This window comes from Sus scrofa, chromosome 15, assembly GCF_000003025.6.
Source record: "Sus scrofa isolate TJ Tabasco breed Duroc chromosome 15, Sscrofa11.1, whole genome shotgun sequence".
Taxonomy (NCBI): Eukaryota; Metazoa; Chordata; class Mammalia; order Artiodactyla; family Suidae; genus Sus; species Sus scrofa.
Window position 1 is genome coordinate 15,667,162 of NC_010457.5, and position 8,522 is coordinate 15,675,683.

The window sequence follows — 8,522 nt, forward strand, 5'->3', positions numbered from 1 at the left end:
AATGTGTTGATTTCAGCACCTGCATTGTACAGTCTTGTATTCAGTTGTTAATAAAAGTACATGATAAACTGATTTAATGTTATGTTCTGATTTCTACTGACATTCCTTTGGCTGGCAGAAGTCAACAATAACAGAAATAGATGCATGTATGGCATGTCAGATCTTGTCCTAGGTATTTTACTTAAACCTTATCACAATTCTATGATAGGCTCTGGTTCTATTATTACTAACATTTTGTGGAGTAGGAAACCAAAGTACAGAAAGCCAAAGTGACTTGTTCAAAGAGAAGTAAGCAAGCACAACCAATATTTCAAACCAGGTAAAGGGATTCAATATCTGAAGCCCTAACCATTTTTTTTTTTTTTTTAAGGGCTGCACCTGCAACATATGGAGGTTCCCAGGCTAGAGGTTCAATAGGAGCTGTAGCTACTGGCCTATGCCAGAGCCACAGCAATGCTGGATCCAAGCCTCATCTGCAACCTACACCACACTTGTGGCAATGCCAGATCCTTAACCCACTGACCAAGGCCAGGGATCGAACATACATCCTCATGGATGCTAGTTGGGTTGGTTAACCACTAAGCCACAACGGGAACTCCTGAAGACCTAACCACTCTTAACTCATGGAAGTTTAGAAATGGCCAGACAGTACCTATTCCCATGATAGATAATCTTCTTGAAGGATAAGTATGCGTAAAGAAGAAAAGGTGTGCAACCCCATGCTTCAGATTTTACCACTGCCATCCTGCGTGTACTCCCAAAAGTCTGTGCCAACCAGGCATTGTTGATGCTTCTCATCTAATCCTCTCCATCTAGATGTTGTCACTCCCTTTTCACTGGCAAGAGCACTGAGATTCAGAGACTCACCATACCTTGCACCTTTAAGGGGACATGACAGGAACTGACTCCATTCATCCCCCCAGCCCTTGCTCTTAGCCATTACCCACTATTGTCCCCCAGAACACCTGGTCATAAGTCAACTGAACTGTTATTGAAAATAAAGCCAAAAGTGAATGTTTTCCTCATAAAATTAACCATGCCAAAAATACCCTTCTTACAATATCTCCTATGCAAATCTCAACACTTACTCTTAATCAATTGCAACATGGAGCACCTCAAGGGTTCAGCCAAGCAGATAAAAGTTAAATTGGTGCTTTCAGAGCTCAGAAGAAAGGTCCAGTGAAGCAAGCTCCCCCTTGCCCACATTTTGCACAAGATTTTGGAGTCTTATGTAACATCACCCATAGCTATTTACACTACCATTGTGCAACCTTCAGGTTCTTGAGTAAATTTCAGCTCTGGTCTCCATTTAAAGACAATTTCTAAGCTAGAGTATAGCCATACCTGTCTCACTCAGTGACACAAACATGGCACTCCAGGCATGTACTCAAAAGATAATAACCAGGATATAATTAAGGCAATATTTGGTCTACTTTTCATAATTGTTTCTGGCACAGAAAATCCATTTTGGAGGAAAAAATTGCAATGTCTTATCTTTCTGAGGCAAATCACATTTGTTGAAGGCAAATTATAGATCCTGTGAAGGGAAATAACTGAATTACTGAAAATAGAATCCAATTTGGCTGTACATTTTTGCTGCAGTCTATGGAGCTGGGATAATTCAAAGTGGTATTCCTATGCCACTTGAGAACACAATTAGATTTTACATAGGAAATTATCTTGAGGTTTCTTGGTTTTCCCGGGGAAGCCTAATTGGATCACCCTGCATTTAAGCATAGTTTTGCGTGTTCTCTCTCAAAGGCTTAGTCTTAAAGCCGTGACCATTGTAAAAGACTTCACTTGAACTTTCTCTATAAATATTTATTCTTGAGGAGACAATAGAAGAAATCCTTGGAAGGAATTCTTTTTCTTTCTCATCTTGGCTTGAAACCTTGTCACCCCAGATTCCTCGCCTCTGCCCTGGAGTCACAACAAAAGGAATAGAGCTGAAACAAAATTCCCACTGTCACCAGTCTTAATGGATATTTCATTCTCCCTTGGAACAAAGGTGGGATATCTCTTTTTCAAAAAGAAAAAAAGCTTTGGCTCTTTCCCTGCCCTGAAAGCCCCCACCCCCATCATTCTCTGCCCCCGACCCAGCCATGTTCCAAGTGGCTCCTGTGTCATGGTTTGTCTGACAATGCTGGGAAACCCAGTCTGCTGGCCAGCCCTTGCATGAAGTAGTTGATTGTTCCCTTTCCTCATCCCTTATGAATGGGGCCCTTGAAGGTCAGTAATGTAGATCCAATTGTATAATGGAAGCTAAAATATTTAAATTGTATGCATGCTGCCAATAATGGCATAAATACGACATCTGAGTTATTAACAACATTAAGCCTGTAACTGGGGAGGAGAGTGGATGTTTTTATCTTGCAGACCCTTTGTTTTCCTAAAATGCTGCCACTTGGCAATTCACCTCCCCCTACCGTGGGCTTCTCAGCTTCCTTTTGAGGTTACGACTATATTAAGGTAATAATTCTGGTTATGCCTATATTAAAGTAATAACTCTTTTAAGAGGATAACCTACAGGCTTTATTTTAATAATTCAACTAAGTGTCTGTGACAAGCTTACTGTTAGTAAATAAAGGCACCACCAACAGTATTGAGTTGTCATTATTCTCACTTAGGAGGGGCCATGAGAGCTGAAGACAAGATTCACATTACCTTAGAAAATAATCTAAGTGGCCCCAACACTTGCAAATGTGGCGCTGCAGCCTGGCCTCATAGTGGCATGGTAGGGATTTACCCCACCCACTTCAAGGAGGTCTCCACTTGGCTGCCAGTGTAGCTTAGCCAGTCAATGCTGGAGAGATCCCAAAGTTAGCCAGAGAAATAGCCTAAAGGAATGTTGGAGCCTCATGGACCCATAAAGCAGTGGAGGCAAAGCCTTTCAAAGCATTGATTCTCAACTGGGGTGATTTTTGCCCCCCTAGGGAACATTTAGTAAGGTCTGGAAACATGTGGGGTTATCACACTGGGGCTGGGTGGGTGTGTGGGTGGGAGGGTAGGTGAGGTGCTACCGGCATTGTTGCTTAGAGGCCAGGGATGCTGCTAAACATCCTAAAATGTACCCGACAGGCCCCTACAACAATTATCCAGCCTAAAGTGTCCATAGTGCTCAAGACTGAGAACACTTTTTTTAAGGTGAGGGCCATAGGATGATAATAATTTTCAAAACAAGGATACATCCAGCCATGAAGTTACCATTGAACAATGTCCCAAGGTCTCCCTTTAGCCTCCTTTACACAGTCTCAATTCAATGCACTTTTACTCCTACCTTAACTCATAGGATTCCCTTCCACCTTATTTCAATGTTATTTGCCATAATGAACACATCTTTCTGCTTGTTTTTGTCATGTCATGCTAGGAGAACATCCCACACTGGGAAATACATGCTACAGGGTGACTGCTGAGCATTCTCTAGTTTCCACCCAATATCTGTCACTCTGAAGACCATGATGTTTACTCATTTAATCCTCACCACAGCCTGTGACTCAATTGGGAACATTTCCTATTTTTTGTCCTTTATTTGAAAAATAAACAAGGAGTGATGAGGTACCAGCCCATTGTTCCATTGTCTGCAACTGATTTGTATTAATTTAAATCAACCTTGGTATGTCCCACAACTAAAATATTCTAAAACCTTCTGAAAATCCTTCTTTTGGCTGAAAATGCAAACTGCTTGCAGGCCAAGGTGAAGGATCCATGATGTTAAGAAAGCAACAAAAGAGGAAAGGAATATTTCAAAATCAAACAAATAAAGGTGCTCAAGCAAACCATACCAGGTGCTGGGTGTTTATCTGGCAGAGCCAGTCCACGATTAAGTTAATTTACATATTACAGTTCAATTAACTAGAACCCAACTCATCAACAATGTTAATTAAAAGGAATTACTTCCTCATATGTGACTCTGTCAGAAGGAAAGTAATACTTATTGAGAGCTCACTGGGAGTTCCCATTGTGGCTCAGCAGGTTAAAAAGCTGAGTAGTATCCATGAGGATGCAGGTTCGATCCCAGGCCAGCAGCTGCAGCTCTGATTCTGTCACTAACCTGAAAACTTCCATATGCCGCAGGTGTGGCCCTGAAAAACAAACAAACAAAAAAAGGGAGCTCACTAAATTCCAAGCACTCTCATATATTCGACCCCCACATGAGCCCTATCACTTAGATGATGTTACTGTCTCCATTTTCAAGTGAGGAGACAAAGAAGTCATACTACAAATAAAGGGGTTATGCTCTTCTTTCAATGTATGTTATAAATGCCATTAAAACAGAAGCACCAAGTTCTGGGGCATGTCCTTAAGCTCTCAGTATATTCAGTCCAAACATCTCTATCTTTTCTAGATTGAGTCCTATTTGATACCAAAAACAGTTACCATTCACCTTGAGGGTTTCCTACATGCCAAGATATATTGATCACCTAATCTTACAGCAGTCCTATACATGCAGGTATCATTATTTGCCTGTTTTATAGACAGAAAAACTGAGGCAAAATTAACCCATTGTCACTTATTTAATGAGTGGTAAATCTTTGACACCAGGCGGTCTAACACCAGAGTGTGCCCTTCTAAGCACTAGATAACTTTATATTTTCTAAGATGTTAGCTAAGACAATAACCAGGAGATCAAAAAAATCCTCCATGCCCTCCAATACTCTTTAGGGTTCAATACTGGACACTTACCCAATTGTACTTTTTAAAAGAACATAGAAGATAGTGACATTTGAGAAAGATTTTTACCATTAGTCTTTGAAATAAAATGGGTTTCAGTGCAGGACACAGTACATATATTTTGAAGATAAAATAATTTCTGAATGAGTAAATGAATGAATACCCATAAATTTGTATTCTTGAGAGCACACTAAGCTTTCTGATCAATATTTGTGTGTGACTTGATGTCCTTCCTTTATTCTTTCAGCCATTATTTTTTTATTGAAGTATAGTTGATTTACAATATTGTGTTAGTTTTAGGTATACAGAAAAGTGATTCAATTATATTTCTTCAGATTATTTTCCTTTGTAGATTATTATATTAAATACAGTTCCCTGTGTTTTACAGTAAATCCTTTTTGCTTATCTATTTTATGTATAGTAGTGTGTATCTATTAATCCCATACTCCTAATTTATCCCTTTCACCCAGTTTTCCATGTCTGTGAGTCTGTTTCTCTTTCGTATGTAGATTCACTTGTATTATTTTTTAGATTCCACATATAAGTGATGTGTGATATTTGTCTTTGTCTGGCTTACTTCACTTACTATGATCATCTCTAGATTCATCCATGTTGCCTCAAACGGCAATATTTCATTCTCTTTTGTTTTTTATCAGCCATTCTTTTATTGAAGCATTTATTGAACAAAAACCCAGGCCATGCAGGTATGAATGTTGCTCATGGTATCGTGGAAGATATAATCCTTTGGTGTTCTAGACATGCTGGAAAGTTAGCTAAAGGACTCTCAGATTTTCCATCTGCCTTACATCTTAAGAAATCAGTTTCCACCTTCCCACTCAGTTTTTCTAGTATTTAATGCAAGCCCTCCACCCAAATCTTGCTCCCCATTTAGGGGAGAGCAGATCCCTGCCCACCTCACACACTGGGTGAGAGGCTCCCAATTCTGGTCTTCCTATTCACCAGCCCGAGGCAAGCTGTCTATTCACATCACCCCTGGGATTGAAGAAGGAAATCACAACCACCATTTGGGACCACATTTCTCCTCTTTGGGCAAGCCTACTCAGTGTCTGGCAGTCCAAAATGAGCTTTTCTATCTCAATTCTTAGCTCACTTTATGAGTCTAGCCTATAAGCTGGCACACATAAAAGGCTTTTGCAAAGTTAAAAGCAGTTACTGTGTGTCATTACCATTACTCTTTTTTTTTTTGCTTTGAAACAAATTTTGCTTCCCAACTAGTTTACTATCTTTAAATTCAGAGATATTTGCAGGCTAACACAGTTAATTAACAGATTTGATTTGATTTGATTTGATTTGATTTGATGAAAAACTAATCAGATTCCATAAAGTTGTATCAATGTTGGCTAAAATTATATAGCCAACCGGCTGATATTTCTGAAGCCAGGACTAAGGATGAGTCCCACTGGGGCCATCTTTAAAGTGATGTTACACATGGATATAAGTTCTATGAATACAAAGACTAGTTTATCTTGTTTATAGCTGTATTTCCAGTGTCTAGAACAGGGGCCGAAAGCTTCCTCTGTAAAGGGCTAAATAGCAAATATTTTAGGCTTAGCAGGCCATGCAATTTCTATCACAACTACTCAACTCTGAATGAATGAGGTTGTCTATGTTCCAACAAAATTTTATTTTTGGACACTGACATTTGAATTTCATGTAATTTTCATATATCACAAATATTCTTCTTTTAATTTTTTTTCAACCGTTTTTTAAAAACATAAGACCCATTCTCTTCTCCCAGGCTAGGAAAAAGAGGGGCAGGTCAAATCAGACCTGCAGGCTGTAGTTTGCTGACCCCTGACTAAACAATGCTTAAAATACAGTCGAAATTTAATAAACATGACGAATATGTAAAACTTTCAATATGAGAGTTTACTCCTTAAGCCTTAAGGTGCCAAGAACCCCAGCGAACCAGTGACCTTTAAGTATTTGCAAAAAACACAACACCTACCACTTACAAAGCACTTTACCAGCCACATAATTCTTTCCCAGATAGGACCTCAGTGAGGGTCTGTGTACTAGTTTGTGCTCTACTGGTTGGCAAAATCCTGCTGCTTTACTGGGTCTATTATTTGGGGAAGAAAGGTCTAGGATAGAAGAGCTGCCTTTTTTATCCACTCTTGTGCCCTATCACTTTCATCTCCTGGAGTGCAGATGTAGGTGGCATCTCCTTTTAGAACGCCCTGTAGCTAGAACAGCAACGGCCCACTCAGAGAGACCGTTGAGGCACACTGACTAACTTTTCTCAGGCATGAGCAATATAAGCTTTGCTTCTCCAACGTGATAATCAGCAGTCACAACTTTTGGCAGTGACTCCCCAGACAGTCAGTAAATAGAACAAAAGAAAAAGCCATAATCCACGGCGATGAATAGCATTTCACTGTCTCAAGCTGAGCCACAAAAGCTCAAGAAAAATCAATGGAACAGAAAGCCTTATTGGACCTGACCCCAGCTTTGAGGGGAATAAGGATAATTCTGCTATTCCCTTTTAGCCTTCAAGTACCTCATGGGAATGTCAAAATTAATCTCCAAGGGGCTGCTGCCATTATGTCTTTTACTAAAAGAATCTCCAAGTGAACTTCATTACTTCATAGACCATCCTTCCCAAAGAGCGAGGCCCAACTTCTGTCTCAGATGAGAAAACATAAGAAGCTGAAGAAACTGCAAAATGCTTTCTGTTCAAAGTGGCTTTTCTGTGATAGCTATGTGACAGCACAAAAATGACTGCTCAGGAGTTCCTGCTGTGGCTCAGTGGAAACAAACCTGACTAGTGTCCTTGAGCACTCAGGTTAAATCCCTGGCCTCGCTCAGTGAATTGAGGATCCAGCATTGCCACGAGCTAAGGTGTAGATCACAGACACAGCTCAGATCCTGCACCGCTGTGGCTGTGGCGTAGGCCAGCAGCTACAACTCCGATTTGACCCCTTACCTGGGAACCTCCATATGCCCTAAAAAAATGAATAAATAAAATTAAAAACCCCAAACAAACAAAAATGACTGCTCAGTTGCTAGGGTCCTAAGCAAAGAAAGACAAACTATGCAGGCTAACATGGCCCTGGAAAAAACCCCTAGCCAAGCCAAAATCCTATCAGTAAGGAGTGGAAAAGAAGATCGATGTGGGAGAAATAATGAATAAAATTGGAAAGGACACAAAGTGCCAGTTCATAAAAGAGGAAATAAAACTGATAAACAAAAATATGAGGAAATGTTCAACCCCACTGGCAACCAAATAAATAAAAATCAAAACAACAACACAGTGCTTCGTATTTATCAAACAAGCAAACATTTTCAAAGTAACAAGTGCAAGGACACAGTGAGCCAGGCATCACTAAACACGCCAGTCAGGCATAAATTGGCCAAACCCTTCCAAAGCCCTGGCAGATGCCCTGGAAGCTGTGACGCTCATCCCTTTGTCCATAGAGAGACCATTTCTAGATCTTTAACTTTAGAAAAACAATCTGAAAAAATATTTAAAATGTTTTGTGCACAAAGCTGAGTTTTGCATGTAGAATAATAAAAAAAAACAACAGGAAATCATCTAAATGTCTGGTAGCAAGCTGAAGATTAAGGAAACTGTGGTGAATCTACACAGCGGAATATTATCTAGCTTCTTCAGTGATATTTACAAAGCCTACTGGGAAATATTTATGAGGTGTGACATGAAAGAAACAGGTTTCATAGTGCTTCTACTGTGCATACTATCTGATTATAAATATTTTTTAAAGTCTATGCATATAAAAAGATAAATAAAACTATTATTAGCAGTAGTTAAGTGATAGGCTTTTGATGGATTTTTAAAGATGTTTTCAGGAGTTCCCATCATGGTGCAGTGG